At 38.2% G+C, this 26894-nt stretch overlaps 1 protein-coding gene across 1 annotated transcript in view; it reads right to left on the reverse strand.

The window, feature by feature from the left end:
- The window catches only part of LRAT (lecithin retinol acyltransferase), a 44985-nt gene extending 20236 nt beyond the window's left edge, over positions 1 to 24749 (reverse strand). Inside the window, exons 1-4 of the mRNA XM_032592883.1 lie at positions 24376 to 24749; positions 24149 to 24259; positions 15929 to 15994; positions 13230 to 13338 (exon numbers count right to left, since the gene is read on the reverse strand). The gene's annotated coding sequence lies outside the window, so the exon portion shown is untranslated. The remainder of the gene's footprint in view (positions 1 to 13229; positions 13339 to 15928; positions 15995 to 24148; positions 24260 to 24375) is intronic.
- Positions 24750 to 26894: the final 2145 nt, after the last annotated feature.

Raw genomic sequence — 26894 nt, forward strand, 5'->3', positions numbered from 1 at the left:
TGCTTGGATATAGTATAGATACTGTCATCTAGTAACAAAATATTTTCCTGATATTTTAAGCATTGTTTTTGTTGATTTCTTGGATAATAACATGGAAAAATGAACATAATTGTAATTATGCAAGGATGGATAAGAAATAAAATTATTACGGAAGTAGAATATCCTGATTGCATAGGCACTGATACGAGAATTTACACATTCAATATGTGCTATAGCAATAAGACAGACAGAAGATAGATTCACCATCAATGATTTAAAACAATTTTGCATTTTCTTCATATACTGTTCATTTTGTAGCATATATTATGTTAATCAGAAGACTGGTATCAGGGAGAATTTTCATTTCCTCTTAAACTTTACCTTGAGGAATTGAAACAACTAGCCTTTGATTTGTTTTTTCACTGTGCAATTTCAGCTACCAATTCTACATAGTATTAAGTATATTCACTATTACTCAAAAGCCATTTTTAAAAGAAATGTCTAGATGTGTAATTTCAAGCAAAGATTAATTTCAAATAAGAGAACATGCCCTAGGTTACTATTTCCCTTGTAAGTCAATGACTGTTAATATAAATTTGACCCATTTTTCCTTGTACACATAACCAGGTGGAATGTGGGCTTAATGAAAAAATGGAAAATTATGTAAGAACGGTTATTAACCATACTTTTATAATTACTGTGATTACATTCAAAAAGAAAAGTCTGCTCATGAATTTCAGGAGGATCCAGAATTCTCCCCAGACTTCTTTTATCTATTTCCTGATTTACTGAACAAACATTTCTGCCCTGCAGGATGTATACCAGTCTTCCATAATAATCCTGGTCTGACAAGAGAATAATATGAAGTCCTTTAGGAGCTCGAAGAAGGATGAAATGTTGGCCAAGATTGACTCCTATTTTTAAAAGTTGAATCACTTTAAGTGTATTAGCACTAGATCAAAGTGAAACCTCAAACCCACGCGTACCACACATCCCATTATACCTTGGAAGCAACAATGTCCAACTCTGTGAAAAGAAATAATGCAAGGGAGAGTGTCACCTTGTTGCAGAGATGAAGACTGTGATGGGCATGCTTTGAGAGGTAAGATAATACAGTGTAGTCATCTAAAGCACAGACTTGGGAGACTCCCTGGTTGAATCTTGGCTCAACCACTGTGACCTTAGGTAAATTATTTTTTAATTGTGTACTGTACCTCCTGCCCAGTATCATTAGGTTGTCAGGAGGAAAAAGTAAATTAACAAGTGCTAAAAGACCCTGAGTAGGTCAGTCAGACTTTTAATAAATAATGAATACCCATTGAATGAGCTGATGTAGTGAGGTCCTTCTACACACAGGACATTGTGCTTGGGCTTAGACGGTGCCTCCTAGAAGGATCTTTAATATGGCTGATGTGAAATTACCTAGTAAGCTTTACAAAACTGATTCAATGACCATTCTATTTGCCAACCAGCTTATGTCCTGTGTCCACTTGCCCTTATTTAATCAACAGTAAGTTGGAAACGCATACTTATGCTATATTAAGTGTTGGTAATATGAAAATGCATGAGACATCGTCTCGGTCTTGGAGGGCCATCAATGGTAGTTGAAGACAGGACACACACAACCAATGATTACAAAAGGTGGCATGTATCAAGTGATGGCCTAGACAGAAAATATATTTGTATGGGTACTGATATTCAAAGGAACAATCATTATCAGGGTCACCCTTTTTTCAGTTAAGCATGACTGACTCAACCATTTTTCCTTGAATTACTGTTTCAATTTTGTTTTGCGACTCAAGGCTTGATGTTTATTTGGTCCACTCCAGTTCTAAAAGTTCTATTTCACTGGGATTTTGTTTGTTTTGTTGTCATATTGTTGTTTTGTTTTATATCCCTAAAGAGTTGCAAAGCAACTTGACTGCTAGATGCATGGGTTAAATTTTTTGTATCCTAGTTCACTTTGCACGGTACGTGTTGGTGCCATCTATTCACAGGTGCCAAATACACACCTATATACATGTGTATTAATAAATAAATAAAATACATGGAAACCAGAAGTTAATCCACATACCAAAGTCTAAATTAGACAAGTCTCTTTTCAAGTGAAACACCGTATAGATTATTAAGTTTGTTTTGCCTATCTGCAACCGGAGGATGGCGCAGATAACCGGTAGGAGAAATGGAAGAGGGTAACTAACAGTGATAACAGATTTACAGCATACATTTTGTAAAAAGCTGAAGAGATTTGCGTTCCTTAGCCGTAAGAATGTAACGTCATGACTGAAAGTCACTCCCCGGGGATTGTCTGAAAATCATTTCCAAAGGAAGAAGAATACAGGTAATTGGCCTTGAAGTGAGCCAGAATCATTTAAGTTCGTGATCAGAAAATTGAAAAGAACTGAGCAGTAGTGCTACTCCACCAGTGACCTGCAGACAGGCAGTGTCGGCACAGTCAGCCAGAAGGCCGATGTCCAATTTCCACTGCAGAAAGGGGTGCGTTTAGCAATCTGGTTTTTTTTTTAATCTTTTTTTTAAACGTTTATTTACTTTTGAGACAGAGAGAGACAGAGCATGAAGGGGGGAGGGTCAGATTGAGAGAGGGAGACACAGAATCTGAAACAGGCTCCAGGCTCTGAGCTGTCAGCACAGAGCCCGACGCGGGGCTCAAACTCACGGACCGCGAGATCATGACCTGAGCCGAAGTCGGACGACTTCGCCTGAGCCACCCAGGCGCCCCAGCAATCTGTTTTAACAAGCCTTCCAGGTGACTGATGCGAGCTCACATTTCTTAAACACTGCTCTAAAAGATCTTTACTGGGAAGAATGTACGTGAAACACTCATCAGAGAGGGCGGGCTTTTATTTCTCACAAGACTGCTAATCTGAATGGCAATATAACTGACTGAGTGATTATCTCCAGACCAAACTGGCACTGTGCACTGATGATTACAATTGCTGCCTGCGAGCCCATTAGACTTCTGCCCCCAACAGGGATGGGAACAAGTCGGTGGTGCAGGCTTGGGAGTTCTAGGCACTCCCTCTGCTTACCTTGAGAGCTCAGGACCCAGCAAAGACTGCCAGCTAAGGATTTTTAGGATAGGTGAAAGTGCTAGAAAAAGGTGATAGGAGGAGAAGGGGGAAAAAATGGCAGGAGATAATGCAGTGACACAAATAGGGGACAAGGGTAGAAAAAGAAAAAGAGTGCGAAGGAAGTACGAACACAAGAATATGAGAAGAAAGAGAGGAGAGTCTATCTAAAGTCAGAGTTGAGTTCAGTAAGAAGCAAGAGAACAAAAGAAAAAGTCTGGCGGTCGCTAGCCAAGGGAGCCGCTAGAAGGGTTAGAGGCACCAGTGTGAAAAGTGCAGCAGTGCTTGGCAAACCATGAGCACCATGAAAAGGCGGGTTAGGACTAGGACTGCGATGTAAAAAAACAAAGTGTAAGAGCAAGAGATAAGAAAGCACATTAGCTGGAGCGCCTGGGTGGCTCTGTCGGTTAAGGGTCCAACTTCGGTACGGGTCATGATCTCGCGGTTCTGAGTTCAAGCCCCACCTTGGGCTCTGTGCTGACATCTCAGGGTCTACAGCCTGCTTTGGATTCTGTGTTTCCCTGTCTGCCCCTCCCCCGCTCATGCTCTGTCTCTCTCAAAAATAAATAAACCTAAAAAAAAAAAAAAACCTTAAAAAAACAATAAAAGCACATTAACCAACCATGTTCCAGGGGTAATACAGGATCAGCCCTTTCTGAAGTAAGGTGATGAATCGGATGACCTCTATAGTCCTTCACAATTAATGGTTAGTACGTGGCCGCTATGTTATATGGAATGTGTGCACACAATTAACTAGAAAATACTTGTGGTATTTTTTTTTTTTTTGGCAACTTGAATAGGTACTTTTATTGGCACATCTAGGCCATTTGTTTCAAAAAGTCACCTTTACATTACATGAAGAATAATTTTAAAAAATATTTACAGAGTAGTAAGGCTACTGAGAAATTCTTTTAAATTTTTGTTTTAAAATGTAACATACTTTAAATTTGACAAAAGCTCATAAAAATAGAAAAATCCTGTTTTGGCTGACCCAGCATATCTAAACACAATGGGGTGCCTTCTTAATTACTTCCTTTAATATGTTAAGCTTAGTTTCAGAATTCATTAGGGATCAGACTTCCAGGAGAATTTCCTGTTTGTTTTGGCTAAATTATTATTGGTGAATTATAGAGAAAAATAGAACATATCAATTGATTATAGATCGTCTTTGGAAAGTATGAAATGAAAATACAAGAAAGAAAATATATCTGCCCAGAATCTAGCTATAGAAACTACAGGATGATCAGAGTATATCTCAGAATACACTAGTGAAATTCAACTCTCTCATTGGCCAGTTTTAGTAACGACTGGCAGCATATGGGTTTGTTCAAAGCAACTAGAAACATGTTTACTTTTTCCTTTTTAGTGAGGTTACCAGATGGCCCCAAGAAAAGGATATGATTTTGCTCCAATTCTACATATCCAGAAAATAAAAATCTTAAATTTAATGTATTATAGCTTTCATGATTTCCTTGTGATTGTACACACTGAGGAAATGATGTTATACCAAGAAAACCCCAACCCTTTAGGAACCAATCTAAGCATGAAGGCATTCAAAGATATTCAAAGACATGCTTTGTGTGGCGTTCCCTGGTACCGATAGGAAACATGAGTTTATTAGGCAGAATGACGAAACATGCTCTTTGTTCTCAGAAAAATTGCAACACCCTGTGTGTGTGTGCGTGTGTGTGTGTGTGTGTGTGTGTGTGTGTGTGTGTGGCTGGCTGGCTGTATTACTGACCAGAAGGTAAGCCATGTGGTAGCCATATGCTTCTCTGGTTAACAGAATCAGAAATTGCTTTCCTAGGTCTACACATTTCCTAGGATTTGGTTCTTCAAGTATAGATTCCATTATCCAAATATTGATAATGCCATATTATTTTAAAATATTGTATTCTGGAGTAATGTTTAGTATATGTGCTGCCGAAGCAGGCACAACTGAAGTAATGTTTAAATTCAATGACCCATGCTATTGGTGCTAGTTAGTCCAGTTGATTAGGGAAGATTTTTAATGAGTACTAAATTGGAATTACACAAGGTAATTAGTATTTTAGTCCCTAGTGCAAATAGCTCTAATCTCAGGACATCCTACAAATAACAAAGGGGATAGGGTGACAGGGTAAGGATAATTTCTATCAGCATCTTTAGAGATCAGTGAATATATCACATCTGCTTAAATACTTAAAGTGTGGGTGGATTTAGGTGGTCCAAAATAACCATGTCCTGGGGAAAGCCATATGTGGGCATAAATCTATAACTGTGCCTGACACACAAGTATAAACTTGACTTGGGGCGCCTGGGTGGCTCAGTCGGTTGAACGTCTGACTTCAGCTCAGGTCATGATCTCACAGTTTGTGGGTTTGAGGCCCGCATCAGGCTCTGTGCTGACAGCTCAGACCCTGGAGCCTGCTTCAGATTCTGTGTCTCCCTCTCTCTCTGCCCCTCCCCCGCTCACACTTTGTCTCACTCTGTTTCTCAAAAATAAATAAATGTAAAAAAAAAAAATAAAAAAAATAAAAAAAGAAAGACAGAAAGACAGAAAGAAAGAATAAACTTAATGCTGAATATTTAAGGAACTATTATACTCTTAAGAAATGTACTTTATTGCTTTATTCAAATACTGAATATTCACTGAAATAAACTGAAAAGCAATAGAATATATAAGGTTTGCTTTTTCTGACTAAATACCTCTGTTATGATGCAAATTAATTTCTTTGGGGCAAAAGTTTTGTTTTTTTAAAACAAAACAAAAAAAAATTCAGAAACCTGAAAAATGTAACTGGTCCTGAAATACTTTTATTTAATTACATAACTATTCATAAGTGACATTTACAATGTATGTGAAAAAAACAGCTGACTGAATCTTTCCACCTACATAAAACTAACTTAAAAAGTAAACCTTTAGGGGTGCCTGGGTGGCTCAGTTGGTTAAGCATCTGACTCTTGATTTCAGCTCAGGTCATGATCTCTCACAGTTTGTGTGCTGAAAGCAGACAGCCTACGTGGGATTCTCTCCCTCTCTCTGCCCTTCTCCTGCTTGCCCTCTCTCACTCTCTCTCTTTCAAAATAAATAAACATTTAAACATAAAAAAGTAAACCTTTAGAAACTAATACATCTTAATATAATCCTTAAAATTCTCATAAATTAAATTAGAAATTTCTCTTACTTTTCCTCCAGTAGCTTTTACTTTCTATTCTCAAAAATTCATTCTAATACCAATTATAAAATGGACCCCAAATGATATAACTTAATAACTGAAAGTATTTTAAATCCTCCCCCCCCAAAAAAAAACTCTCAAAAAAGAAGTCGTTTTAATGATCGCTTTCACTAAAGATATTTTCTTATTGAAAGGATATTCTGGAAAGAAAAAAAAAAAGATTTTGTTTACCAGGAAATACTAGCTTACAAATTGATACTAAAACTCCTTTAAAAGAGTGATCCAAGGCTCACAAATATTTAGTGAGCATTTACTGTGTGCGTGGTGCCCAGCACAGAGGGAGAACAAAACATACTCCCTATACTTCAAGGAACTGATGGTGCCAGAAAATGGATACAACAACATTAATACAAGATTGAGAGACACCCAGGCCAAAGGAAAGCAGAAGGGGTTGAAAAAATAAAGGAGATTCTTTCTGCCTGGTAGAATTAAGGACAGTTCATAGGGGAAGAATTATTTGAGCTAGGATTTATAAGGGTAGATATGAGTATTTGGTGGTGAAAGATGAATGGGAAGAGCGGGATGATAGAAAGAAATCATGCGATCCAAAACATGGAGTTGGGACAGGACAGCCTACACTCTGGGGATGGTAAAGTCCAAGCTTTACCACTTGGTCCTCGGACTCGTCGATTCCTATTTCCTACTTGCAAATTCTCTCTCTCTGTTCCCTGAACTTGGAATGCCCTTCCTCTCATTCTCTCTACTATACTGTAGTCTATCAAGTGTGCAATAGCATTATGTCTAAAAAAAACAATGTACATACTTTAATTTAAAAATACTTCATTGCTAAAAAAAATGCTAACCATCATCTGAGCCTTCAATGAGTCATAATCTTTTTGCTGGTGGTCTCGCCTTGATGTTGATGGCCGCTGACTGATGAAGGTGGTGGCTGTTGAAGGTCAGGGTGGCTGCAGCCCTTTCTTAAATTAAGACAACAATGAAGTTTGCATTGACTCTTTCTTTCACAAACAATTTCTCTGTAGCTTGGGCTGATGTTTGATAGCATTTTACCCACAGTAGAGTTTTCAAAATTGGAGTCAGTCCTCTCAAATCATGCTGCTGCTTTATTAACTAAGTTTATATAATAGTCTAAATCCTTTGCTGTCATTTCAACAGTCTTCACAGCATCTTCACCAGGAGTAGATTCCATGTCAAAAAAAACCCAATTTTATTTGTTCATCTATAAGAAGGAACGCATCTGTGAAAGTTTCACTATGAGATCACAGCAATTCAGTCACATCTTCAGGTTCCGCTTCTAATTGCAATTCTCTCTCTTTCCCCACCACATCTGCAGTTACTTCCTCCACTGCAGTCTTGAACTCTTTAAAGTCATATCCATGAGAACTGGAATCAACTTCTTCCAAACTCCTGTTAATATTGATATTTTGACTTCTTCCCATGAATCACAAATGTGCTTAATGGCATCTAGAATGGTGACTCTTTTCCAGAAGGTTTTAGTTTATTTTGCTTAGGTCCATCAGAGGAATCACTACCTATGACAGCTACAGCCTTATGAAATGTATTTCTTAAATAATAAGACTTGAAAGTCTAATGCTCCTTGATCCATGGGCTGCGGAGTGGATGTTGTGTTAGCAGGCATGGAAACAACATTAATCGCATTGTACATCTTCATCAGAGCTCTTAGGTGATCAGGTGCATTGTCAATGAATAGTCATATTTTGAAAGGATTTTTTTTCCGAATGGTAGGTCTCAACAGTGGTCTTAAAGTATTCAGTAAGCCACATTTTAAACAGCTGTGCTGTCATCCAGGCTTTCTTGTTCCATTATAGAGCAGATTTAGTGTAATTCTTAGGGGACCTAGCATTTCAGAATGGTAAGTGAGCACTGGCTTCAACTTAAACTCACCAGCTGCATTAGCCCCTAACAAGAGAGTCATCCTGTCCTTTGAAGCTTTGAAGCCAGGCACCAACTTCTCCTTTCTAGCTATGGAAGTCCTAGATGACATCTTCTTCCAGTATAAGGCTATTTAGTCTACATTGAAAAATCTGTTGTTAAGTGTAGCTGCCTTCGTGAATTATCTTAGCTGGATCTCCTGGATAAGTTGCTGCAGCTTCTACATCAGCATTTGCTTCACCCTGTGCTTTGATATTATGGAGACGGCTTCTTTCTTTAAGCCTCAGGAACCCATCTCTGCTAACTTGCAACATTTCTTCTGTAGCTTCCTCATCTCATTCAGCCTTCATAGAACTGAAGAGAGTCAGGACCTTACTCTGGATTAGGCTTTGGCTTAAGGGAAAGTTGTGGCTGCTTTGATCTCCTATCCAGACCACTCACACTTTCTCCATACCAGCATGAGGACTGTTTCACTTTCTTATCATCCGTGTGTTCACTGGAGTAGCACTTTTAATTTCCTTCAAGAACTCTTCCTCTGCATTCACAACTTGGCTAGCTGTTTGGCACAGGAGGCCTAACTTTCAGTCTGTCTTGGCTTTTGACACACCTTCCTCGCTAAGCTTAATCATATCTAGCTTTTGACTTAAAGTAAGAGAAGCGTCACTCTTCCTTTCACGTGAACACTTAGAGGCCATCGTTGGCTTATTAATTGGCTCAATTTCACCACTGCGGTGTCCCAGGGAAGAGAGAGGCCCAGGGAGAGGAAGAAAGATAGGGTAATGGCTGGTTGATGGAGCAGTCAGAATACACACAACATTTATTGATTAAGCTTGTTGTCTTATGTGGGCACGTGGTGCCCCAAAACAATTACAATAGCAACATGAAAGGTCACTGATCACAGATCTCCCTAACAAACATAATTATAGTGAAAACGTTTGAAATATTGAAAGAGTTACCAAAATATGACACAGAAACACAAAGTGAGCAAATACTGTTGGAAAAATGGCACCAATAGACTTGCTCCATGCAGGGTTGCCACAAACTTTCGATTTGTAAAAAAACACAGTATCTGCAACGTGCAATAAGGTGTGGCACAGTAAAACAAGGTATGCCTGTAAAAGGGAGTATTTAAAATCTTTGAGGGAGCCTTACCGGACATGGTAATTCATTGGATTTAGTGACTGTGGAAGAATCAGAGAATATTGAGATCTGCAACTTGGTTGAGTAGGAAAATGCGGATATCATTGACATCGATAGGAAAGAAAATAGAAGGTGCTGATTTTGGAAGAAGAGAAGATAGATTCACTCAAGATATTTGCTTGGTACCTACTATGTGCCAAGCACTAGGCCAGCACTGGACTACAGATTTGAAAGACACATCTCTTTTCTAAGGAACCTCAAGTCCTCAGTCACTCATCAATTTCTTTACTATCTAATAAATAGGTTTTTTGAGGGAGGGGGTGGAGAGAGGGGCAGAGGAGGAGAGAAAGAGAAAATCTGAAGCAGCCTCCAAGCTTAGCATGGAGCCCAACGCTGGGATCGAGCTCATGACCAACCATGAATCATGACCGTGAGATCAAGTCCTGAGCCGAAATCAAGAGTCAGATGTTTAACTGACTGAGCCACCCAGGTACCCCTCAATTAACATTTTTAAAGCACCAGATACTGGAGCAAAAATTAAGTAAGAAACTGTCCTTGTCTTCAAGGAGTTCCTAGGTTGGTAGTGAAGACCTATAAAAATGACCACCAAGCTTAAAGTGCTATCAAAGAAATATACCAGAATGTGTTAGATTTTGTTATTATTTTAAATTTAGAGAGTGTCAGGGGACCAGCCAGGTGGAATTATCTGTCAGGTAACTTTTGTCTGGCCTGAAATTGAGGAGTGGGGTTATGGCTAGGTGTGTTAGTAGATTTGCAGATTGTTCACATGGTTGAGAAGAAGGTTAAGGACAGTAAGTGGAGGGTGGCCAACACCTACATTCAGTGTATGGGAAAGCGAAGACGAAAAGGAGCCCCCAAATGGGACAGAGTCTTGGACATATACAAATAAGGAAAATAGGAAAATACTAAAAAGGAGTACAGGAAAATGAAGAACGTCATATGGTGTGGCGGGCCCTAGTCTTCTTGGGAACAATCAAGAGGCAAACTGAAGAAAAGTGAGGAGGAATGATCTTTAATATGTGGTTTATCAAGGATCCCATCTTGCAAAGAAATCCAAGGAATCTGAAGAGCAAGTGGTCTGGCAACAGGCCACTGAGGTAACCTTCAGGAGAGCAGAACTGGGGGAGTGGAAATCATTTTATGAGGGTTTGAGGAGCCAGTAGATGGTGAAGAAATAGAACCAGTGAGTGAAAAATGGTTCATAGACCCTGGGCCCTACATGGAAGAAATGAAGTGGAATGTTAATGTGAAGGGGTAAGTACCAGGTTTAAGAGTTTTGTTTTTGCTTTTATTTGATATTTAGGATAGAAAAACTCAAGTAGTTTTCTAAGGGGAAGAAAGGACTGGCAAGGCATTAAAAATGAAAGAGACAAGAGTTGGGGATGGGGTGGGGCAGGGTGGGATGGGAAGGGACCAAAGCCTTAGGTGAAGCTGTCTTTATCCTTGGAAAGGAGACAAAAGACTCCTGTTGCTGAGAGGGCAGGAAGGAGAACAGGGTGGGCACAGAGAGAAAACAGTAAGGGGAAAGCAGGGAATTTGCGTAAGTTTTTGTTGAATGAAGAGTGAGGAAACAATATGAAATGAGGGAGGTAACTGAGTGGTTTTGAGAAAAACAAATAATTTGGTACAGTTACCAGTGGCAATGCAACTAGGAATCAACAAGAGATCACAAGTATTTGTCAATCATGAGTGTGCTATGGGAATTCTGTGCAGGGTAATTTTTGGTTGTACAGGACTATCATGTGTACTGTAGGAAGTTTAACATCACTGGCTCCTATCCATTCAATGTCAGAATTGCTCCCCTGTCATTGTGATAACCCCAAATAGCCTCATTTTTTCTAAATGCCCTGGGTGGAGAATCATTTAGCTGACATCAGACAGCCTGACTCTACAGCAGAATCAAATCACACTAGTATATAGCCTTCCCCAGTATCACTTAGGAACCTGAGCTCAGAGTCCAATAGTTTCAAAAGCTTTAAAAGGAGACAGTAAAAGAAACGTTCCTAGATTATTTTACTCCCTTGGTTGAGAATATTTATATCATCCCCAAACTAACCTCCGTAGATTTAGTTCTAGTAACAGCAATTGCTAATCACACATAGCATTTTAAAGCCGAATACAGTTGCACAGGAGACTAATTATTGCAATTCAGAGACATTTTTATAAGCAACGTTTGTCTAAATCCTGATCCTAAGCCTGGTTTTATAAGCCTGGCCCTTGGCCCAGAATGTAGGGGTGGGAGGGACGAGAATAAAAGTCCCATGAAGGCGGCTAAAAGGAAATCAGAGGACCTGGCTTCTAAGAGAGCTCCTGCCAAGGTCTCCCAGAAGAGTACTGCTATCCCACACAAACATGGCTCAGCTCTTGGGAGTTTGAAAATACAGCTGCTGATTTGCCCCAATAGTCAGAAATATTGACATAGTAGCAAAGCTTTCTATGGAAGACTTGTACCTGTCCAGACAGAGAAAAGGCAAGTTAAATACAGCTTACCAAAATAATTTACAGGAACTGATACTTAGTACTATCTCAGAGCTAGACCTCAGCTTATCTGGCTGTTCCTTAAGAAATTCTCAGTATGCCTGATCATGACCTCAGGCTTCCCTGGGGAAGGCGAAGCCAATGGGTTTCAACCTGCTAATAGCTTTGCCCTACTGTAACCCCAGTCTACTGGGTCATGGCTCTCAATTAAGCCTTGCCTGAGTGATTCTTCAGGTTGCAATCCCAGCCCATTTCAAACACTCCCACTCAAAACACTGATGGTGATCTGTCTGGTTTTGGTCCCTGCCTGTCTTCCCCAAACTCTTGCATAAACCTTCCAACTGCAATGCCTGGCCTTCTCACCTTGTTTATCAAAGTGTGGTGGCACTGATAGGCTCTAATAGCTACTGATCTGATATATCCAGACACCTAAAACAGGCTAAGACTTTTGATAAAACCCACGTAGAGTGTGAAGTAATAACAAATGGCTTTACTTGGGGCTGATGGAATGCCAAAAATAATGTATAGCCTCACTGTCACTTCTAGGCATAAAACACCAATGAACCAAAATAAAGAATGCATTTAAGAAGGAACATTTTCCAAAATCAAAAACTACAGAAAAGATTATTTATACAGTAGTAGGAACATCTATTATACCACCTTTAGCTTTAATTGTTCTTATTGTTGATTTTGGATGGTAAATAAATTAATCTATTTATTGCAATCCTCTGGTCTTAGGCTGCTAAGGTATACGAATTTCTAAAGTTAGCTATCAGAAAATGAAAAGAAGTTAAATAATAATGAAATGGTAAACTGATTAAAATAAAAATTGTCTAGGGGTACCTAGGTGGCTCAGTTGGTTAAGCGTCTGACTTCTGCTCAGGTCACGATCTCAGGGTTTGTGAGTTCGAGCCCTGCATCAGGCTCTGTGCTAACAGCTCAGGGCCTGGAGCCTGCTTCAGATTCTGTGTCTCCCTCTCTCCCTGCCCCTCTCCTGCTCGTGCTCTGTCTCTCTCTCTCGAAGATAAATAAATAGTAAAAAAAATTTTTTTAATTGTATAGTTTTTCATTAAAAATGTTAATCATCCTTAAAGAAAACATAAGGTAGTCATATCAAACAATTCATATGTAATTTAGAGCTTTAAGATGTATACGCTATTCCATATTTTGAATATATTTCTTATACTCTTATAAAACTCCTTAATTTTAAGAAAATTGGACTATTTATAGTTCATTTAGAGTGAGCAACCAAAAAGACTTGCATTTCATTAATAAACCCTCTCTGGCATATGATTCACTTCAGATTCTGACACTGAGGCAATATTTGAAAGGCCAACATACGATTTATATCAAGTTTCTCCCTAACTCATGTCACACACCTCTCTCCTATCTCCTAGATTTAGTGTTTGGACCACCCAATTTAGCCTGTATCAAAGGGTCTCATACTGACCTGTAGATGCTCCAAATCCTGTCAATTCAACAAGTGTACAAGGAGTGTCAGTTTAGTAAGACTGTTCATTTTGAAGGATAACAATCATGTATTCTTCCTTTCATATCTCCTATAATGTGGGCAAAAGATAAAAGTCCTAGAATTAAAATAAAAGCCATTGATCTGCTGATTCAAAATATCCTTAACTACTTATGAGCCCCAGATATAAACATGGTGATCCAATCACTTAAGTTGAACCACATCTTATTACTAAATTCCCTTCCAGCTGTTCTTGGTGCAGAATCTTTTGGAAGTAATCCATGGCTTGAATAATTAGAAATATTTTTAAGTGTGGGTAGGAGAGAGGGTACCATGCTGCGATGCCTATTTGTGTACAAGACATCATATTAATAAGCACATATGCTAAAGATTGATCAAGATGACTAGTTAATTTGAAGTATCTTAATCTGATTCTATGGGAATATTGTGTAGTGCATGGGGATGGATGTGGGGGTAGAGGATGTGGGGGATACAGTGGACAAATTGTTGCCATTGAAGTGAATCCCCTGGTGGTGAATATCATTCTCTTTGCTTTCCAAATGTCCGTTTCTCTAATTTAGGTCATACTTAGGTATGTCAAATTCAGGCCATCCCTAATATTGCATGGGACATACAATGTCTATTTATGTTTATCTGAAATTCAAGTTTAACAAGGCATTCCTTACTTTTTTATTTTATTTTAATTTAATTTAATTTTATTTTATATTTGAGATACTGTTTATTTTATTTATTAAATATAATTTATTATCAAACTGGTTTCCATACAACACTCAGTGCTCATCCCAACAGGTGCCCTCCTCAATGCCCATCACCTACTTTGCCCTCTGCCCCACCCTCCATCAACCTTCAGTTTGTTCTCAGTATTTAAGAGTCTCTTATAGTTTGCCTCCCTCCCTCTCTGTAACTTTTTTTTTCCCCTTCCCCTCCCCCATGGTCTTCTGTTAAGTTTCTCAGGATCCACATATGAGTGAAAACATATGGTATCTGTCTTTCTCTGCCTGACTTATTTCGCTTAGCATAATACCCTCCAGTTTCATCCACATTGCTGCAAATGGCCAAATTTCATTCTTTCTCTTTGCCAAGTAGTATTCCATTGTACATATAAACCACATCAAGGCATTCCTTATTTTATCTGGCAACTCTGCTCTGGCTATCTCAAGGGGCTTTATGAAATTCTAAGAAAATTTATTTCATTCCTTTAATTTTTGAAACTAGGCACGTAACTGCATAAAAAACGGCAACTTGCCAAGAGAGTACAGAAGATTGATGTAAAATCAAAGGAAGGATATTGGGATATTAAGTTTATTTAAAAGGCTACATTTCAGAGATCAAGGACCTTGGCTAATGTGCTTGCTGTTCTATTCCTGCCCACAACTGATGTTCTAGGGAATGGAAGATACTAAATATTTTTTGAGTGAAAGATGGCAGATATAAATGTCTCAATTTATTTTGAGAATGCAAACACTTCTCTTTTATCATCAGGAATAAAAAGCTGGTTAATCCATTCCTTTTAGTCACCTCAGCTCAAATAGCTCAAATACATACAACAGGTGATGGTGAAAGTGAAGTATATAAACTGGCTGTGGCCATAATCCAGATGGCTGGCAAGTATAGACAAAGCGCCAATGGAGTCATTGTTTAAAAGATTTCAGATACAGGCACCTTTAACAGGAATGTGTACCTTTGCATTAGAAACTCACTTGACAATAGAGATTTACGTCCACTCTGATTTTTACATATATTTTTATGAAGGGACAATGATTTTATAGTCTACTTAAAAGGCATTTATTAAAACATATTCTAGTTATTCTTGGGATATCGATAAAGAGATGAGTCAAAGGCATTCCATGAGGTTAAAAGGAAGAAGAACCAGGAAAGTCATTCTAAGGAGAAGGAAAGGATCCAGCAATTTCTAGAAAGGAAAAAAGGAGAAAGGAGTTTTAGGAGATGAAGAGATATTCTTTAAAAATACATGGGGCACCTGGGTGGCTCAGTCATTAAGTCTCCAACTCTTGATTTTGGCTCAGGTCATGATCTCACCATAGTCGGATCAAGCCCTGCATGAAGCCCCACATCAGGCTCTGTGCTGGGCATGAAATTGTCTCCTTCTGCCCCTTCCTCTGGCCCTCCCCCACCCCTCTGTGCGTCTCTCTCAAAAAAAAATAAATAAATAAAAAATTAAATTAAATTAGATTAAAATAGAAATACATAAGTAAAGAAAATATATATGAATAAGGAAAAACAGAAATATGGTGATATAATGAAGTATTATACTATTTAGGTACATTAGGAAAAAGAAGATTGAAAGGCAGCTCTTGGCAAAGGCCAATTAATTCACAGAATATGTGCATCAAAATACTATAAAATAGGACTGGATTTTCTAGCCCCAAGAATGTTTAAAATATGAATACTTTTGCAAAAACTAATTATCATGTATGGAGAGCCACAGCTTATTTTAAGCACAGAATTTTCTTTGTTATGTCAAAAAGTAAACGCTATACAGCACTGAACAACCTAATATAACTTAACCAATACAGTGAACAAAAACCTTATTTGTTCAAATCCAAATGAAAACATACTAAATGACTGAAATCAAGTTTAGAGATATAAATGTTTTTTTTTTTTTTTTTTAAGCAAAAACACCTATTTTGCAGGGTTACCTTTGTCCCACTTGTTGTAATAGGCCAGACCTTCTAAGTGATATGTCAGCGAGTCACTTGGTAGATCTACAAATGGAAGAAAATTGAAAAGATATATAAAAAAATTAAAAGATGGTCATATGGAATGTGGTTGTTCTGACATGGAAGTTACATAGAACAGCTTCATTGGTCAAAATTAGATAATCCCTTTTTGGAGGAATCTTAGCACTCTAGGTTGAATACACCTCATGTTTCTTTAGACCTCTAGGAACACTTAACATTTATGAAGCATAAATACATATATTTGCTTTAAAAAATTCCAATTTTATGGAGTACCTGGGTAGTTCAGTTGGTTGCATGTCTGATTCTTGATCTCGGCTCAGGTCATGATCTCACGGGTTTGTAGGATCGTGCCCCACGTTGGTCTCTGCACTGACAGTGCAGAGTCTGCTTGGGATTCTCTCTCTCTCTCTCTCTCTCTCTCTCTGTCTCTGCCCCTCCCCTGCTCATGGGCTCTCTCTCTTTTCTCTCTCAAAATTAAACAATTTTTACAAGAAATTCCACTTATGTAAAACCTATAGTAAAAATGAGATTTAGTGACAATATTAGTTGAATTGTTAAAAAAATTTCAACTGACTAAATTTGAAGATCCAGTTGGCTTTATTCAGTGATTCATAAAGTAGGCAGCAACCCATCTAGTAAGAAGAAAGGAGCTCTGTGGGGCTATACAAAATGGAGGATTTTATAAGCAGAAAGAGGGCAGGATAAGGAAGTTAAAAGAATGGATTCTTTTAACCAAGTAAGTTACCTTCCTGTAGGGGAAGGCAGGGGTCTTATCAAGATTACCTCACCAGTAATGATCAGGACCTTCCAGACAGACTGGTTTAAAATTCCACTCCTGGGAAAGATTGAAACTGCAATTAGATTAGGAATTAAGTCTTGATTGAGCTTAGCAAAAGTGACTCCATTTTGGGCCAATTGTTTCCTTCCCTTTCTTTCCCTCTCCTTCCCATCCCTTCCCTTCCCATCCTTTCCCTTTCCTTCTTTCTTTCTACACCAACATTTTGACAGAAAAAGAAAGAATCTTGGCCCTGGGAAGGGAGGAATGTCTGTGAGGCTCACTCTGGGTTTCTGTACTCCTTCCAGTCTCCATGCTCTGCTGGTTGACTTCTATGTGTGTCCCTACTGCTTTGGTCCCAACCCAACTGCCTTGGAATGATGTGTTTTTTCATCAGAGGACAAATTTGTGGGGACAGATGTAAAACACACACTGACTCAAAATGAGTTTGAGTCCCTTAAGTGTTAACTTCAAGGGAGGCTTTGCATCCCCCACTCTGCCAGGGACTGACACTGGGCCTGACACCCCATAGTCTCAGTGTTTCTCTTCTCTGTGGTCATGAGTATCTGTGCTACCATGTAGGATTTGTGCTTGTGGGGTTTTGTTTTTGTTTTGTCCATTTTATTTTTTGTTTCAAAGTTTTAATTTAAATTCTACTTAGTTAAATATAGTGTAATATTGGTTACAGGACTAGAATTTAATGGTTCATCACTTGCATATAACATCCAGTGCTCATCGCAACAAGTGCCCTCCTTAATACCCATTGCCCATTTAGCCCATCCCCTGCCCACCTCCCCTCCAGCAACCCTAAGTTTATTCTCTATAGTTAAGAGTCTCTTATGTTTTGCCTTACCCTCTTTTTTTCCTTTTCCCCTATGTTCATCTGTTTTGTTTCTTAAATTCCGCACATGAGTAAAATCACATGGTATTTGTCTTTCTCTGACTTATTTTGCTTAGCATAATACACTCTAGCTCCATCTGTGTCGTTGCAAATGGCAAGATTTCATTCTTTTGATGGCTGAGTAATATTTCATTGTATATATGTATATATACAATGAAATCTTCTTTTTCCATTCATCAATTAATGGACATTTGGGCTTCTTCCATAATTTGGCTATCATTGATAATGCTGCTATAAATATTGAAGTGCATGTGCCCCTTTGAATCCGTAATTTTATATCCTTCAGATAAATACCTAGTAATGCAATTGCTGGTGTAGGGTAGTTCTACTTTTAACTTTTTGAGAAACCTCCATCCTGTTTTCTAGAGTGGCTGCACCAGTTTGCATTCCCACCAACAGTGTAAGAGAGCTCTCCTTTCTCTGCATCCTCACCGATATCTGTTGTTTCCTGTGTTAAATGCAGCCACTTTGACAGGTGTGAGGTGGTAGGTCATCCTAGTTTTGATTTGTATTTCCATGATGGTGAGTGATGTTGAGCATCTTTTCATGCATCTGTTAGCCATTTGGATGTCTTCTTTGGAAAAGTGTCTGTTCAAGTTCTACCCATTTCGTAAACGGATTATTTGGTTTTTGGGTGTTGAGTTTGGTAAGTTCTTTATAGATTTTGGATATTAACCCTTTACCAGATATGTCATTTGCAAATATTTACCATTCTGTAGGCTGCTTTTAGTTTTGTTGATTGTTTCCTTCACTGTGCAGAAACTTTTTATCTTGATTAAATCCCAATAGTTCATTTGTGCTTGTTTCCCCTGCCTCCAGAGACATACGTATCTAGTAAGAAGTTGCTGCAGCCAAGGTCAAAGAGGTTGCTGTGTGGTCTTCTCTAGGATTTTGATGGTTTCCTGTCTCATTGTTAGGTCTTTCATCCATTTTGAATTTATTTTTGTGTATGGCATAAGAGAGTGGTCCACTTTCATTCTTTTGCATGTTGCTCTCCAGTTTTCCCAACACCAATTGTTGAAAAGAATGTCTTTCTTTCCATTGGATATTCTTTCCTGCTTTGTTGAAGATTCCCTGACCATATAGTTGTGGGTCTATTTCTAGGTTTTCTATTCTGTTCCATTGACTTACGTGTCTGTTTTTGTACCAGTACCATACTGTCTTGATAATTACAACTTTGTAATATAACTTAAAGTCTGGAATTGTGATGCCTCCAGCTTTGTCGTTCTTTTTCAAGATTACTTTGGTTATTCAGGGTCTTTTGTGGTTCCATACAAATTTTAAGATTGTTTGTTCTAGCTCTGGTGTTATTTTGATAGGGATTGCATTATATGTGTAGATTGCTTTGGGATGTATAGACATTTTAACAATATTTGTGTTCTTCCAATCCATGAGCATGGAATGTTTTCCATTTCTTTGTGTTATCTTCAGTTTCTTTTATAAGTATTCTATAGTTCTCAGAGTACAGATCTTTTTGTTCTTTGGTTAAGTTTCTTCCTTGATATCTCAGTTTTTGGTGCAATTCTAAATGGGATCAATTCCTTGATTTCTCTTTCTGTTGCTTCATTATTGGTGTATAGAAATGCAACAGATTTCTGTACATTGATTTTGTGTCCTGCAATGTTGTTGAATTTGTGTATCAGTTTTAGCAATTTTTTGGTGAAGTCTTTCAGGTTTTCTACATAGAGTATCATGTTGTCTGCAAATAAGGAAAGTTTAATTTCTTCCTTGCTGATTTGGATGCCTTCTATTTCTTTTTGTTATCTGATTGCTGAGGCTAGGACTTCCAGTACTATGTTAAATAACAATGGTGACAATGGACATCCCTGTCTTATTCGTGACTGTAGAGGAAAAGCTCTCAGTTTTTTCCCATTGAGGATGATATTAACTGTGGGTCTTTCGTATATGGCCATTATGATGTTAAGGTATGTTCCATCTATCCCTAATTTGTTGAGATTTTTAATCAAGAATGGATGCTGTATTTTGTCAAATGCTTTTTTGCATCTATGGACAGGATCATATGGTTCTTATTTTTTCTTTTCTTAATGTGGTGTATCACGTTGATTGATTTGCAAATATTAAATCAGCCCTGCAGCCCAGGAATAAATCCCACTTGATAATGGTGAATGATTATTTTAATGTACTGTTGAATTAGATTTGCTAGTATCTTGTTGAGAATTTTTGCATCCAAGTTCATCAGGGATATTGGCCTGTAATTGTCCTTTTTAGTAGGGTCTTTGTCTGGTTTTGGAATCAAGGTAATGCTGGCCTCATAGAATGAGTTTGGAAGTTTTCCTTCCATTTCAATTTTTTTGGAATAGTTCAAAAAATACACATTAACTCTCTCTTTCTCTCTCTCTCTCTTCCTTCCTTCCATCCTCCCTCCCTTCCTTCCTTGTAGGCTTCATGCCCAACACAGAGCCCAGTGTGGGGCTTGAACTCATGACCCTGAGATCAAGACCTGAGCTGAGATCCGAATGAGACACTTAACTGACTGAGCCACCCAGGTTCCCTGGTATGGGTATTAACTTTTCTTTAAATGTTTGGTAGAATTCCCCTGGGAAGCTCTCTGGCCCAGGAATTTTGTTTGTTGGGAGATTTTTGATTACTGGTTCAATTTCTTTGCTCGTTATGAGTCTGTTCATATTTTCTATTTCTTCCTGTTTCAGTTTTGGTAGTTTATATGTTTCTGGGAATGTATCCATTTCTCCCAGATTGCCCCATTTGCTGGCATATAATTTTTTATAATATTCTCTTATAATTGTTTGTATCTCTGTGGTGTTGGTTGTGATCTCTCCTCTTTCATTTGTGATTTTATTTGTGTCCTTTCTTTTTTTTTTAAATTTTTTCAATGTTTATATATTTTGGAGAGAGAAAGAGAGACAGAGCACAAGTGTGGGAGGGGCAGAGAGAGGAAGACACAACCCAAAGCAAGCTCCAGGCTCTGAGCTGTCAGCACACAGCCTGATGCACGGCTCGAACTCACAAACTGTAAATTTATGACCTGAACCAAAGTCAGCTGCTTAACCGACTGAGCCACCCAGGCGCCCCTCTTTTCTTTTTGATAAGGCTGCCTAGGGCTTTTCAAGTTTATTAATTATTTCAAAGAATCAGCTCCCAGTTTCACTGATGTGTTCTACCGGGTTTTTTTGTTCTATATCATTTATTTCTGCTCTAATCTTTATTATTTCTCTTCTTCTGCTGGCCTTAGGCTTTATTTGCTATTTCTTCTCTAGTGTCTTTAGGTGTAAGGTTAGGCTGTACATTTGAGACTTTTCTTGCTTCTTGAGGTAGGTCTGTATTGCTATCTACTTCCCTCTTAAGACCTCTTTTGCTGCATCCCAAAGGTTTTGGACTGGGCCTATTGTTTCTTTTTATCAAGATATTCACACCATCCTAAATGAATGTACCTGCATAATTTGTTAGAAAACTAAAGATCTACAGCCTCAGTTAGCAAGTGGAAAGCAGAATATTTCAGAATTTTTCTTTTTATGATGATGTTGTCAGACTCTAAATCCACATCTCATTTTCATGGGAAACCAAAATTTTGCAGATACTCACTAAGGTTGAACAGCATTTAATTTAATGCATGGAATCATGTAATAAATACAGTTCACCAAGATGAAGGTAAAGAATAAGCAAATCCAGTAAGACCACCTTAAAATGAATTAGTGAGAAAACCATTCCCAGCAAATGGGGGGAAAATCTTCAATTTTGAATTATCCTTAAAACAAATTTTATAAACATACAAAAATTAAAATTGGGCCAAGAAGCACATGGGTAGATATAAGATAAACCCTTTGAATATGCAGGGAGTCCTTACTTTGCACATTTATTTTAGTTTCCTGAAACTAAATCTCTAAAAGGTGGGATGAGCTTTCCAAAACTGCCCCTCTCTTTCTAATTCAAGTGTTCCATTGGTGACGATTTTCCATGACAATGACTATCTTTTTGTGCTCTTCCTACCTTCATTAGAGTGTTAGATCTCCTCCCCTCCCTAGGATAAGATCATTTTTCTTTTTTTTAAATATTTTTAAATTTTTTTAATGTTTATTTATTTTTGAGAAAGAGACAGAGTGCAAGCAGAGGAGGAGCAGATAGAGAGGGAGACACAGAATCTGAAGCAGGTTCCAGGCTCTGAGCTGTCAGCACAGAGCCCGACGTGGGGCTCAAACTCATGAACTGCGAGATCATGACCTGAGCTGAAGTTGGACACTCAACCAACTGAGCCACCCAGGCGCCCCAAGATCATTTTTTCTGAAAGGCTATTTCTCTAGCCTTCCACTTGTGCAAAAATATTCTTGACTTATGCAACAATAACATTTGCCTTTGCTTGGATCTCTCATCAAGAAAGAGAAGAGATGGCACAAAAACAGACACTCAGATCAATGGAACAGAATAGAGAACCCAGAAATTGACCCACAAATGTATGGCCAGCTAAACTTTGACAAAGCAGGAAAATATGTCCAATGGAATAAAGACAGTCTCTTCAGCAAGTGTGCTGGGAAAACTGGACAGGGACATGCAGAAGAATGAAACTGTATCACTTTCTTACACCATACACAAAAATGAACTCAAATTGGATGAAAGACCTAAATGTAAGACAGGAAGCTGTCAAAATCCTCAAGGAGAAAACAAGCAAAAACTGCTTTGATCTTGGCCGCAGCAACTTCTTATTCAAAACACCTCTGCAGGCAAGGGAAACAAAAGCAAAAATGAACTACTGGGACCTCATCAAAATAAAAACCTTCTGCACAGTGAAGGAAACAATCAGCAAAATTAAAAGGCAACCGACGGAATGGGAGAAGATATTTGTAAACAACATATCAGATAAATGATTAGTATCCAAAATCTATAAAGAATTTATCAAACTCAGCACCCAAAAAACAAATAATCCAGTGAAGAAATGGTCAAAAGACATGAGTAGACACTTCTCTAAAGAAGACATCCAGATGGCCAACCGACACATGAAAAAATGCTCAACATCATTCATCATCAGGGAAATACAAATCAAAACCACAATGAGATACCACCTTACACCTGTTAGAGTGGCTAACATTAACAACTTGGGCAACAACAGATGTTGGCGAGGATGTGGAGAAAGAGGATCTCTTTTGCATTGTTGGTGGGAATGCAAGCTGGTGCAGCCACTCTGGAAAACAGTATGGAGGTTCCTCAAAAAACTAAAAATAGAACTACCTTACAACCCAGCAATTGCACTAATAGACATTTATCCAAGGGATACAGGTGTGCTGTTTCAAAGGGACACATGCACCCCCATGTTTATAGCAGCACTATCAACAATAGCCCAAGTATTAAAGAGCCCAAATGTCCATCGATGGATGAATGGATAAAGAAGATGTGATATATATATACAATGGAGTATTACTCAGCAATCAAAAAGAATGAAATCTTGCCATTTGCTACTACGTGGATGGAACTGGAGGGTGTTATGCTAAGTGAAATTAGTCAGTCAGAGAAAGACAAATATCATATGACTTCACTCATGAGGACTTTAAGACACAGAACAGATGAACATAGGGGAAGGGAAGCAAAAATAATACAAAAACAGGGAGAGGGACAAAACATAAGAGACTCTTAAATATGGAGAACAGAGGGTTGCTGAAGGGGGGGATGGGCTAAATGGGTAACAGGCATTAAGGAATCTACTCCTGAAATCATTGTTGCACTATATGCTAACTAATTTGGATGTAAATTTGAAAAATAAAATTAAAAAGAAAAAAGAAAAAAAGAAAGAGAAGAGAGACCAAGTCGAATTGTAGGCTCATCATTTTCTCCATTAATCTCAGTGTACAGAAGTTCCCCCTTCATCTCTGGTTTCGCTTTCCATGGTTTCAGTTGCCTATGGTCAACCCCAGCATCCAGCAGTAGGTGATCCTCTTTCCAACTTGTCTTCAGTAGGTCAGTAGTACCTCATGCTACTTCACAGTGTCTGTATCATTCACCTCATTGTATCTCATCACATAGCTATTTTATCATCTCACATCATCACAAGAAGGGTGAGTACAGTACAGTAAGATTTTTGAGAGACCACATTCCCCTAACTTTTATTACAATATAGTGTTACAATTGTTCTATTTTATTATTGTTGTTGTTAATCTCTTACTGTGCCTAATTTATAAGTTAAACTTTATCATAGGTATGTATATGTAGGAAAAAACATAGTACATGTAAGTGTTCAGTACTAGTCGCAGTTTCAGCCATCCACAGGGGGTTTGGAACATACCCACGGATCCCCACGGATAAGAGGAGGCGCTATTATAGTCAGTATTTTTCATGAACTATACCCCCAGCTCTGCCCTGTATGTCATATCCAGGTATTTCCATGCACTGACCTCAAATAAACCACATTAGTATTTCCTGCCAAAATATCCTACATACCTGCCATATCATCTTTGTAGATACCAAAAAGAAAGAATAAGTAATGCAAAATAGAACAACAGCTTTGGCAGAAAATATCAGATAGAGAAAATGAACATACCTTTAGGTCATCACCTATCTTGGGTAAATTTGGTGAAGCCAATGTGTCCAGTGTAAAAATGAGATCTTCATGAAAGGTTTCAACGTGTTCTTCATTAATGTGGACAGCAACCTGAAAAAAAACATTTTTAAACCAGGAAATGAGAAAAAAAGATTTTATGAAAAAGGAAGTTTGTGCTTATAATTTGGTTTAATTGGAATATTAACTGGTCAGTTCTTTACTCCCACCTTAGAAGCTCTGTTTCTGAAGCTTTTTTGGAACTACATGGAGCATATGGTTTGTCATCTCTTAGTTTAAAAAACAACAACAAAAACCATAGAACTTTCTTCTAACTTCTCTTCTCCTCTGCTTCTGCACAAGCATTTCTCTCTCAGCAGTTCCTGCTTCTGCTTGCTGTTGGTGAAGAATGAGTGGCAATGAACTCCATCTGGTAGTCTGGGTAGATGAAGTTGAAGAAGCATAAACAAGTATGGCCTTGTAGCTGACACTAAATCAAAGACTCTTTGTTTCTTCTGGATTGATGACTGATGGCTGCCTCATCAGTACAGTCTCCCTGGAAAAGCATTTCCAGCTTCCTCACCCTGTCTCAGAACTGAATCAGGTGTGAGGCACACCTTTTCTCAACTGCCAGCACCTTACAAAGGAGCTTTCTGTGTCAAAAGCAATGTCAGCTTCATTTTTTTTTTTTTAAATCAGGGTGTGGTAAATCTGGCTCACACACCAATGTACAGTCAACTCATACTGTGACGGGAAATCTAGAATAGCATGTCTCAGACTGATTTATATGACTGCATTAGTTTACATGATTATATGAGGGTGGAGCCATGTCTTTTTCTTCTTTGTGTCCTAATGCATAGCACAGTCAGTGCCTGCAACATACAAGCTCTCAGTAAATGTATTAAACTTAAGAGTTTTATTGTTATTTTTCAAAGCTGCCCTTGCAATTACTCTTGTTCCTGTTCATGACCAATGTAAGTGCTGTGAGAACTGGAACCAAGTTTCACAGAGTAGGTAGGAATACATATCAACTGGCATGGTATTCTGCATATATTCTGGGATAGGACTATTTTACCTTCAAGCTGTCCCATCTTAAAAAAAAAAAAAATCTTGGGGCGCCTGGGTGGCGCAGTCGGTTAAGCGTCCGACTTCAGCCAGGTCACGATCTCGCGGTCCGTGAGTTCGAGCCCCGCGTCAGGCTCTGGGCTGATGGCTCAGAGCCTGGAGCCTGTTTCCGATTCTGTGTCTCCCTCTCTCTCTGCCCCTCCCCTGTTCATGCTCTGTCTCTCTCTATCCCAAAAATAAATAAACGTTGAAAAAAAAATAAAAAAAAAAAAATCTTCACTCTCCTCCCATCCTGTCCAGCCTGCTTAAAACTGCTGATTAGTTTTTCTTGCTCAAGGTTACCAAGGCAAAAATTACTGATTACACTGTGCCACTGTTATTTTAGCATACAGAGGGTTCACAGCTTGCCCATGCTTCCTGCTATTGCAAGTTCTTGGTAAAACTGAGATCTTTGGCAATAACAGGTTTCACTCACTTTACCAGGTGATCTGGCAAAAATAGATGCAGCCATACTGAATGCTATTACTAGGTACTTACCTGCAGGTTCTCATTCAGGATATGTTCTTTCCAAATGTTCAGAAATAAACCAAATGAGAGGTATTTGAACATTTATTCTGATAATCTTTCAAATATTTCCAGAAGGGGACCTTCACTAGCTATGAATCAGCTTATCCATTTCTCTATTTTTTATGACTTCACAGTGGCCTATGACTAGCAGATTAGTCATCTTGTCTCTTTATTAATGAGTGAAAAGGAGGATTTTTAAAATCAAATGATAAATCTGAATTGTAAATCACTTTTAAATATTAGTTTTATACTCATGCTATACACTGGCAGTTCTAGAAACTAGTTATCAATTTGTGATGGCCAAAATTTCCAGTAACTATCTGTAGATAGCATTGACTGGTGACACTACTCACCCCTTTTCCATCATGGAACATTCCAGCATTGTCCATGACCAACAAAACTGGATCATCTCAAGTTTCAGTGATATTACAGATAATTGAGAACTTGGCCATATTGCTAAAATATCAAGTTGCCCCGAGTACCACCAATGAATCCGTCAATGTAAAATATTATATTGTGTTATTGTATTTTTTAAAACTCTAAGCAATTGTCTTTTCACAACAGAGGATAATTCAGGAAGGTCATGGTCCAGGTGGATTATAAGGGCAAGTCCAGAAACTCCTCTACAGAATATATTTATACTATGGCTTTTGATAAAGATGAAGTGACTCTAACAAGTGATTCTTATTTTAGGGAAGAGTAAGAGTCTCAAAGCTTCCACTTGGAGTTAAAGAAGAAAGGAAAAAGGAAAAAGAAAATTATTTAGACAGATAGTAGCTTACAAATTTCTGGAAAGAATGAAAGAACAAATTCTCTGATATAACAAATCCAGTGAATTCCATACAAAGTAAGAAGGAATGGATACATGGTGAACATAACATAACATGGTGAAATTATAGAATACCAAAGACAAAAGAAGCCAGAAAAGAGAAGACTCATTATCATTAAAGGACAGCCAAACTGACAGTTAATTTTTCAGACTTTATTTTTTAGGGCAGTTTTAGGTTCACAGTAAAATTGAGCAAAAAAAATACAGAGTTTCTATATATCCTTTACCCCTACACATACACAGCCTTCCCACTATCAATATCCTGTACGAGAGTGGTACATTTTTAAA

The sequence above is a fragment of the Lynx canadensis genome, chromosome B1 (assembly GCF_007474595.2).
Source record: "Lynx canadensis isolate LIC74 chromosome B1, mLynCan4.pri.v2, whole genome shotgun sequence".
NCBI lineage: Eukaryota > Metazoa > Chordata > Mammalia > Carnivora > Felidae > Lynx > Lynx canadensis.